Source organism: Anopheles coluzzii, chromosome 2 (assembly GCF_943734685.1).
Source record: "Anopheles coluzzii chromosome 2, AcolN3, whole genome shotgun sequence".
NCBI classification, from domain to species: Eukaryota; Metazoa; Arthropoda; class Insecta; order Diptera; family Culicidae; genus Anopheles; species Anopheles coluzzii.
Window position 1 is genome coordinate 60,686,243 of NC_064670.1, and position 8,964 is coordinate 60,695,206.

The 8,964-nt window shown below is 42.9% G+C and overlaps 1 long non-coding RNA gene across 3 annotated transcripts; it reads left to right on the forward strand.

The window, feature by feature from the left end:
- Nucleotides 1-372: 372 nt before the first annotated feature.
- LOC125906458 (uncharacterized) lies at nucleotides 373-3,074 on the forward strand. 3 transcript variants are annotated; one of them, XR_007451820.1, is made up of 3 exons: nucleotides 373-1,130; nucleotides 2,795-2,860; nucleotides 2,931-3,074. It is a non-coding gene; the product is annotated as an uncharacterized LOC125906458 (long non-coding RNA). The 3 variants fall into 3 exon arrangements; XR_007451821.1 differs by lacking the exons at nucleotides 2,795-2,860; nucleotides 2,931-3,074 and adding exons at nucleotides 1,228-1,293; nucleotides 1,364-1,804; XR_007451819.1 differs by lacking the exon at nucleotides 2,795-2,860 and adding an exon at nucleotides 1,228-1,293 and having other exon boundaries at nucleotides 378-1,130.
- Nucleotides 3,075-8,964: the final 5,890 nt, after the last annotated feature.

Below are 8,964 nucleotides of genomic sequence, written 5' to 3' on the forward strand. Positions count from 1 at the left end.
ACAGGTACTCCCCGATATACGCTATCAATGCGTACCGGAGGCAATAGCGTATCTCGAATATTCAATAGCGAAAGTCGAATTTCGAGGTTTTCAGTCAAATTATAACTAATATCCGTATAACTTTGCATGAAGTGGTAGGTTTTAGCCACTAAATTAGTTATTTGATCTAATTTCAACTGAATTTTTCAATTTTATACCATTTGAAATGGTTTTTAATATTCAACCAAAGGGAATTTATTTTGCATTTGACATTCGATTTCTAAAATTAGTACTACTTGTTCAAAGAACCGTCAAATTTAGAAAAAAAGCGTATAGCGAAATCGTGTATATCGAGTATGGCGTATATCGGGGAATACCCAACCAGCATTATCGCGCGATTTTTATGTGGATCTATCATTTTTCTCATTCTAACATTCACAAAATTTTTCATTCTGCCTCGCTCTTCTGGGTGTTGGTCTGTATTTGCTTGCGACTTGGCTGTGTCGCATCAACGATTCGCATGTTTCATTTAGCTCATCCCTTTCCATCGTTGGAGAGAAACTCTTGCGTCTCGCTTTTCTGGGACTTGTCCAAATTCGCTTGCTACACCAATCGTTCACGCAAGCGTTCTCCTCTCGCCCGCTCTTTGTATCATTGTACAGGTACTCCCCGATATACGCTATCAATGCGTACCGGAGGCAATAGCGTATCTCGAATATTCAATAGCGAAAGTCGAATTTCGAGGTTTTCAGTCAAATTATAACTAATATCCGTATAACTTTGCATGAAGTGGTAGGTTTTAGCCACATAATTAGTTATTTGATCTAATTCAACTGAATTTTTCAATTTTATACCATTTGAAATGGTTTTTAATATTCAACCAAAAGGGAATTTATTTTGCATTTGACATTCGATTTCTAAAATTAGTACTACTTGTTCAAAGAACCGTCAAATTTAGAAAAAAGCGTATAGCGAAATCGTGTATATCGAGTATGGCGTATATCGGGGAATACCTGTATAGCCACACGAAGAAGGCGCTGCTTCGCGTTCACATGAAAATGTGGTAGTGTGAAATCAAGTTTGCAAGCGGTAGGACGCGTCGGTGTGTGTCCGTTTTTTCTCTCGTAAAACCAGTACGGAAAAACTTTTTGGTAAGTACAGTTTTTAATAAAGGGCTATATTAATCTTTATCAAACTGAATTGTATTGATAATTGTGATATAAAATCAATTTCGTTTTTTTTTTAAAGAAATCGTAACACACGCACGAACGGAAGTGAGCACGGACCACAACAGAAGCAATATTCAATTGGTTGGTAAGTATTGTGCTTGACGTTAAATTGAACAGCTGTTGGCAAAATAATTAATATTTCCTTCTATCCCTAGGAGTGCCGAAAACAGAACAGGAGAGGAAAGAAGGCAGGAACGATTCGATCCTCCAACGTGCTAGCGCCTGGTAGAGGAGAAGCGGCAGGAAGGTAGAGACGATCATCCACCTCGCTAGTGCAGCACGTGGGAGCAGCAAGAGGGAAGCAAGCAGGACGCGTACACACCATTCGACGAAGGCAAAGCTGGAGGAAAGGAAGAACGAGGAGAGAAGGCAGGCAAGACGGGTACGTGTGTATCCCGCACCGGTTTTCGGCAGTGTGAATTGTGTGAGTATTGAAAAGTGTATGTGTGAGTAGAGGTAAAGAGGTTAAATAAAAAGCGAATGTGTGGAATGGAAAAATTAGAGAGAGTCTGTGTTTGTTTTGGGAGAGAGGAGAGAATGAAAGAAATTGAACAATAATTTAGCATACAGAAACTACATGTATGATACACGCTGTCGCACCGTTGCAGAAACGTACTCTTTAGTGCTGCTAATGAGCACGATTTGAGAACGTTTTGAGCCCGTTTTTTCTCATACAAAATTGTAAAATGTCGCGCGATAATGTCGGTTGGGATCCCAACCAGCATTATCGCGCGATTTTTATGTGTATCTATCATTTTTCTCATTCTAACATTCACACAATTTTTCATTCTGCCTCGCTCTTCTGGGTGTTGGTCTGTATTTGCTTGCGACTTGGCTGTGTCGCATCAACGATTCGCATGTTTCATTTAGCTCATCCCTTTCCATCGTTGGAGAGAAACTCTTGCGTCTCGCTTTTCTGGGACTTGTCCAAATTCGCTTGCTACACCAATCGTTCACGCAAGCGTTCTCCTCTCGCCCGCTCTTTGTATCATTGTACAGGTACTCCCCGATATACGCTATCAATGCGTACCGGAGGCAATAGCGTATCTCGAATATACAATAGCGAAAGTCGAATTTCGAGGTTTTCAGTCAAATTATAACTAATATCCGTATAACTTTGCATGAAGTGGTAGGTTTTAGCCACTTAATTAGTTATTTGATCTAATTTCAACTGAATTTTTCAATTTTATACCATTTGAAATGGTTTTTAATATTCAACCAAAAGGGAATTTATTTTGCATTTGACATTCGATTTCTAAAATTAGTACTACTTGTTCAAAGAACCGTCAAATTTAGAAAAAAAGCGTATAGCGAAATCGTGTATATCGAGTATGGCGTATATCGGGGAATACCTGTATAGGAACACGAGGAAGGCGCTGCTTCGCGTTCACATGAAAATGTGGTAGTGTGAAATCAAGTTTGCAAGCGGTAGGACGCGTCGGTGTGTGTCCGTTTTTTCTCTCGTGAAACCAGTACGGAAAAACTATTTGGTAAGTACAGTTTTTAATAAAGGGTTATATCAATCTTTATCAAACTGAATTGTATTGATAATTGTGATATAAAATCAATTTCGTTTTTTTTTAAAGAAATCGTAACACACGCACGAACGGAAGTGAGCACGGACCACAACAGAAGCAATATTCAATTGGTTGGTAAGTATTGTGCTTGACGTTAAATTGAACAGCTGTTGGCAAAATAGTTAATATTTCCTTCTATCCCTAGGAGTGCCGAAAACAGAACAGGAGAGGAAAGAAGGCAGGAACGATCCGATCCTCCAACGTGCTAGCGCCTGGTAGAGGAGAAGCGGCAGGAAGGTAGAGACGAACATCCAGCTCGCTAGTGCAGCACGTGGGAGCAGCAAGAGGGAAGCAAGCAGGACGCGTACACACCATTCGACGAAGGCAAAGCTGGAGGAAAGGAAGAACGAGGAGAGAAGGCAGGCAAGACGGGTACGTGTGTATCCCGCACCGGTTTTAGGCAGTGTGAATTGTGTGAGTATGTAAATATGTATGTGCGAGTAAGAAGGTAAAATAAAGAGCGTAAGCATGTGCAGAATGGACAAAAGAGAGTAAGAGTCTTTGTAGGGAGAATGGAGAGAATGAAAGAAATTGAACAATAATGTAGTATACAGAAACTAGATGTATGATACACGCTGTCGCACCGTTGCAGAGACGTGCTCTTTAGTGCTGCTAATGAGCACGATTTGAGAACGTTTTGAGCCCGTTTTTTCTCTTACAAAATTTGAAAATGTCGCGCGATAATGTCGGTTGGGATTATCCCAACCGACATTATCGCGCGACATTTTAAAATTTTGTATGAGAAAAAACGGGCTCAAAACGTTCTCAAATCGTGCTCATTAGCAGCACTAAAGAGCACGTCTCTGCAACGGTGCGACAGCGTGTATCATACATCTAGTTTCTGTATACTACATTATTGTTCAATTTCTTTCATTCTCTCCATTCTCCCTACAAAGACTCTTACTTTCTTTTGTCCATTCTGCACATGCTTACGCTCTTTATTTTACCTTCTTACTCGCACATACATATTTACATACTCACACAATTCACACTGCCTAAAACCGGTGCGGGATACACACGTACCCGTCTTGCCTGCCTTCTCTCCTCGTTCTTCCTTTCCTCCAGCTTTGCCTTCGTCGAATGGTGTGTACGCGTCCTGCTTGCTTCCCTCTTGCTGCTCCCACGTGCTGCACTAGCGAGGTGGATGTTCGTCTCTACCTTCCTGCCGCTTCTCCTCTACCAGGCGCTAGCACGTTGGAGGATCGAATCGTTCCTGCCTTCTTTCCTCTCCTGTTCTGTTTTCGGCACTCCTAGGGATAGAAGGAAATATTAACTATTTTGCCAACAGCTGTTCAATTTAACGTCAAGCACAATACTTACCAACCAATTGAATATTGCTTCTGTTGTGGTCCGTGCTCACTTCCGTTCGTGCGTGTGTTACGATTTCTTAAAAAAAACGAAATTGATTTTATATCACAATTATCAATACAATTCAGTTTGATAAAGATTGATATAACCCTTTATTAAAAACTGTACTTACCAAATAATTTTTCCGTACTGGTTTCACGAGAGAAAAAACGAACACACACCGACGCGTCCTACCGCTTGCAAACTTGATTTCACACTACCACATTTTCATGTGAACGCGAAGCAGCGCCTTCCTCGTGTGACTATACAGGTATTCCGCGATATACACCATACTCGATATACACGATTTCGCTATACGCTTTTTTTCTAAATTTGACGGTTCTTTGAACAAGTAGTACTAATTTTAGAAATCGAATGTCAAATGCAAAATAAATTCCCTTTTGATTGAATATTAAAAACCATTTCAAATGGTATAAAATTGAAAAATTCAGTTGAAATTAGATCAAATAACTATTTGGTTAGTTAGTTGATTTAGTTATTTGATCTAATTTCAACTGAATTTTTTAATTTTATACCATTTGAAATGGTTTTTAATATTCAACCAAAAGGGAATTTATTTTGCATTTGACATTCGATTTCTAAAATTAGTACTACTTGTTCAAAGAACCGTCAAATTTACGTTAGCGTATTAGTTATTTGATCTAATTTCAACTGAATTTTTCAATTTTATACCATTTTAAATGGTTTTTAACCATTCGGTAGTGGTAGGTTTAGTGGCTAAAACCTACCACTTCATGCAAAGTTATACGGATATTAGTTATAATTTGACTGAAAACCTCGAAATTCGACTTTCGCTATTGAATATTCGAGATACGCTATTGCCTCCGGTCCGCATTGATAGCGTATATCGGGGAGTACCTGTACAATGATACAAAGAGCGGGCGAGAGGAGAACGCTTGCGTGAACGATTGGTGTAGCAAGCGAATTTGGACAAGTCCCAGAAAAGCGAGACGCAAGAGTTTCTCTCCAACGATGGAAAGGGATGAGCTAAATGAAACATGCAAATCGTTGATGCGACACAGCCAAGTCGCAAGCAAATACAGACCAACACCCAGAAGAGCGAGGCAGAATGAAAAATTTTGTGAATGTTAGAATGAGAAAAATGATAGATACATATAAAAATCGCGCGATAATGCTGGTTGGGCTTGTGCAACTTTCAACGAAACAAACTACAGGATTGTTGCATGGCCTTCGCCCGTGCGATCGCAAACACCTAATGCACTTTTTAGCTGCTCGTATAACATTCCACTTTTCACTTGTACTGTACCTTACAAATTTCCTACAGTCTCGTATTTCGCGATTTCTCAACTTGCACGCGTAACACATTTGGTCTTCATGATTGCTGTTGTTACAGTACAACGGTCCGACAAAATGTAAACAAACAAGATACCGTATGGGTTACGATACGGTCCGCAAGAGGGAGCTCCGTAGGTAAAGAGATAGGGAATGAAGGGAAACGACCTTTCTTCGGGATTAAGACGAGAGAGAGAGAGAGAGTGTGTGTCTTCGGGAGAAAGTAGAAAGGTACAGTATCGGACATTAAGATAGGACCCTTTTTTTTCAATGCACCGTGCACTTGTTTTGCCACGTTACTTGTGTTTGTGTGTGTGTATATGTGTGTGTGTATGTGTGTGTGTGTGTGTGTGTGTGTGTGTGTGTGTGTGTGTGTGTGTGTGTGTGTGTGTGTGTGTGTGTGTGTGTGTGTGTGTGTGTGTGTGTGTGTGTGTGTGTATGTGTGTGTGTGTGCATGTGTGTGTGTGTGTAGTAGTAGAAAGAGAGTGTGCTTTTTAATGTGTATTAGCAAGTGCGCGGGTTTGTGTCTGAAAAACATAGCTTGCCATGATGTCATATTGCGTTGAAATTATTCTTATTATGTGTGTTATCATGTGAAACATTGTGCGTTTACACTTGGATAAAAACTAAAGTTTGCATCGACAGCAGCGCTTGTTCCTCGGACGAAAACGCAGGTGTGCTGTTTCATGAATGTGAATGCGACACCGGTGCGAAATGGACACGCGCACAATAGCAATGAACTCGGCATTCCCTCACAGGTGTTTCTCCAGTGCACGCCATTGAAAGGCCTTCGTGCATCTCTGCGTTGCACGTTGTGTGCGAATGGTAAACTTTGTGCGTGCATTGAGCTGGCGCGCTGTTATTCTTTTCAATGGGCGTTTTGTTTCATGAGCGCGGCAGTATTCTTTTCTCGATTTTGAAGGGAAGACGCTTACTCGCGTACTCGTTGATAGTTTTATCCATGCGATGTTTTCGCTGCTCCAAAACGATGTAATTCATCGCGTATAGAAGTAGAACGCAGGCAGAGCACGGGATCAGCCGTGTCCAAGTTTTTAACCAGCGCGTTCTTGACGGTCCAAGCAAGCTACGTTAGTAACAATGGGTCGAGGTAAACGTTGTACCGATCATCAGCGCCATATGTAAAAGCGAATGGCTGCTGCTGGCATTAAGCGCAAAAGGATCGAGTTCGTAATGGAACGATCGCGCACTTTTGTGGCAAACGCGCTTCGGACAACCGAAACGTGCTTAGACAACTGAAACGCGCTTGGACAACCGAAACGCGCAAGTCAACCGGACGTCCTCAGAAGACCACGGCGAAAGAAGACCGTAACATTGTTAATATATCGAAAACACACTGATCGCGAGGGCGGTGGTCCTGCTTATCACACCAAAATCCTAACCCAAAACACAAAAAAACTACTTACAAATCTATCCGAAACGACCTACTTGTGAAACAAACACACACATCAATACACATTCAAACATACATCCACACACACACACACACACACATGCACACACACATACACACACACACACACAAACACACATACACACACACATACACACACACACACAAACACAAGCACATACAAACCACACATAAACTTGGCCCAACGGGTGCACGGTGCGTTAAAAAACCACCCTATCTTTCTGTCCGATACTGTATAAAAGGGATGGCCGCGGAGAACATAAGTTTCTTTCGAACCAGTACGGATTTTTAAGACGTTATAAGAAACCGCGCATAGCGCATTGCAACATAAATCAAAACATTCGAAAGAGCACTATTTCAGTTGCGGGAAGCAACATTTTACAAAAAAAAATCGAATTTTAATTGGAAGTTCGCGAAAGTGCGTCAAAAGTTTGCGCTTGAGGAAAGTGCTCGGCGTGATACGAAAAGGTGAACGACCTGCTGTGTTAACAGAATGGCTGACCCCGTGTGTGCAGTTTGCAATGGAGCGGATTTAACCTACAGTGTGGTGTGCAGCCGTTGCACTCGAACATTTCATCAACAGTGCACTAACGTGGATGACTCAGTGTATGACCTACATTGGTTCTGTGACATGTGCACACCAGGATCACCAGCTCCGCGCCGGGATCTGCCCCAAGAGACCCTCTTACATCTAACCCAAGCGCCTACCATGAGACCACCATCGCAACACTATGCCAATCCGTTAGAGCATAATATAACGGAGAACCAACCCCCCACAGCGAGAGATGATGGTCAGTCATCTCAACTGACCTTGCGAGCAGCGCTTTCTGCCGGTGTACCCCACCAAAGCGCAGCTCCTTGCTCGCCAACGGGAGGTCAGTTAGAGCAAGTTGCAGCATCTCAACAGATCTTGCGAGCTGCGGCCACCGCCGGTGTACGTCACCAAAGTGCAGCACCACCTGTGTCAATGGGAAGTCAGCAAATTACTGCAGGAGAAGTCGGCCCAAGTGCTCAAATACCCCTGAGACAAGTAGCATCCAGTGTCGTGTCGTTGGAGACGGGCACGGTATTTCGCCCACTTATGCCAATCCATCATGCTCGTCCGGTCAGTATTAATTTGGAGAATCCGTGTACCTCTTCGAGAACAGCTGATTTACCGACCGACCATCCCGTAACTGAAGACACCCTGAGGGAACTCAACAGACGCTTCAAGTGGGAAGTGGGATAGCAGCGCCTTGAGAGACTGATGGAAGCGGTGTTAGAACGACTTAGCGACGAACCGGATGGAGGGCGACGCCGTGCCAGTCTGTATCATCCTAGTTCTACTATTTACGAAGATCAACAGACACACGACCTAAGCCGCAGCCAGAAATCAGCGCAACAAGCCGTAAGCGCGCATCTACCAGAGTTTGACGGAAACCCCGAAGATTGGTTCCAATTTGAAGCATGTTTCGAGGAAACTACAAAACTATGCGGCTATTCTGACGGAGAAAATGTAGCACGTCTGCGCCAAGCACTGAAGGGAAAGGCGCTGAAAGCGGTGCAAAGTAGATTGAGAAGGGGAGAGCACCTTTCGGAGATCATGGAAACACTACGGAACACATTCGGGCGTCCGATGACAGTAGTGACTACGCTCCTCGAACAAATACGACGCCAACCCGTCCCTAAAAATGAACGCCTTGAAAATCTAATCGATTTCTCTCTTTCAGTTGAAGAGATTTGCGCCACAGTGAGGACGAGTGGGGTCAAAACTAGTTATGATGGCCCAATATTACAGGAGCTTGTGGACCGTTTGCCCCTGACAGTGATGTTGCTATGGGGAATGCATTGTCGAACCTTAAAAGCTGTAACCCTGCACGAGTTCGGAAAGGAATCGGTTCTGTACGTGAAACCGTTGAAATATGAACCACAAGTGCGATGCCACGTTAATACACTCTCTGTGGGTGAGTCGATGGTTAACGAAGGTACTACATACCTTTGCAACGGAGACTGTTCGAACCTGCTTTCATGTGCTGCCTATTGGAGGATGAATCAGATGGACCGTCTGAATTACGTCAAGAGACAGCACCTGTGCCGCAGCTGTTTG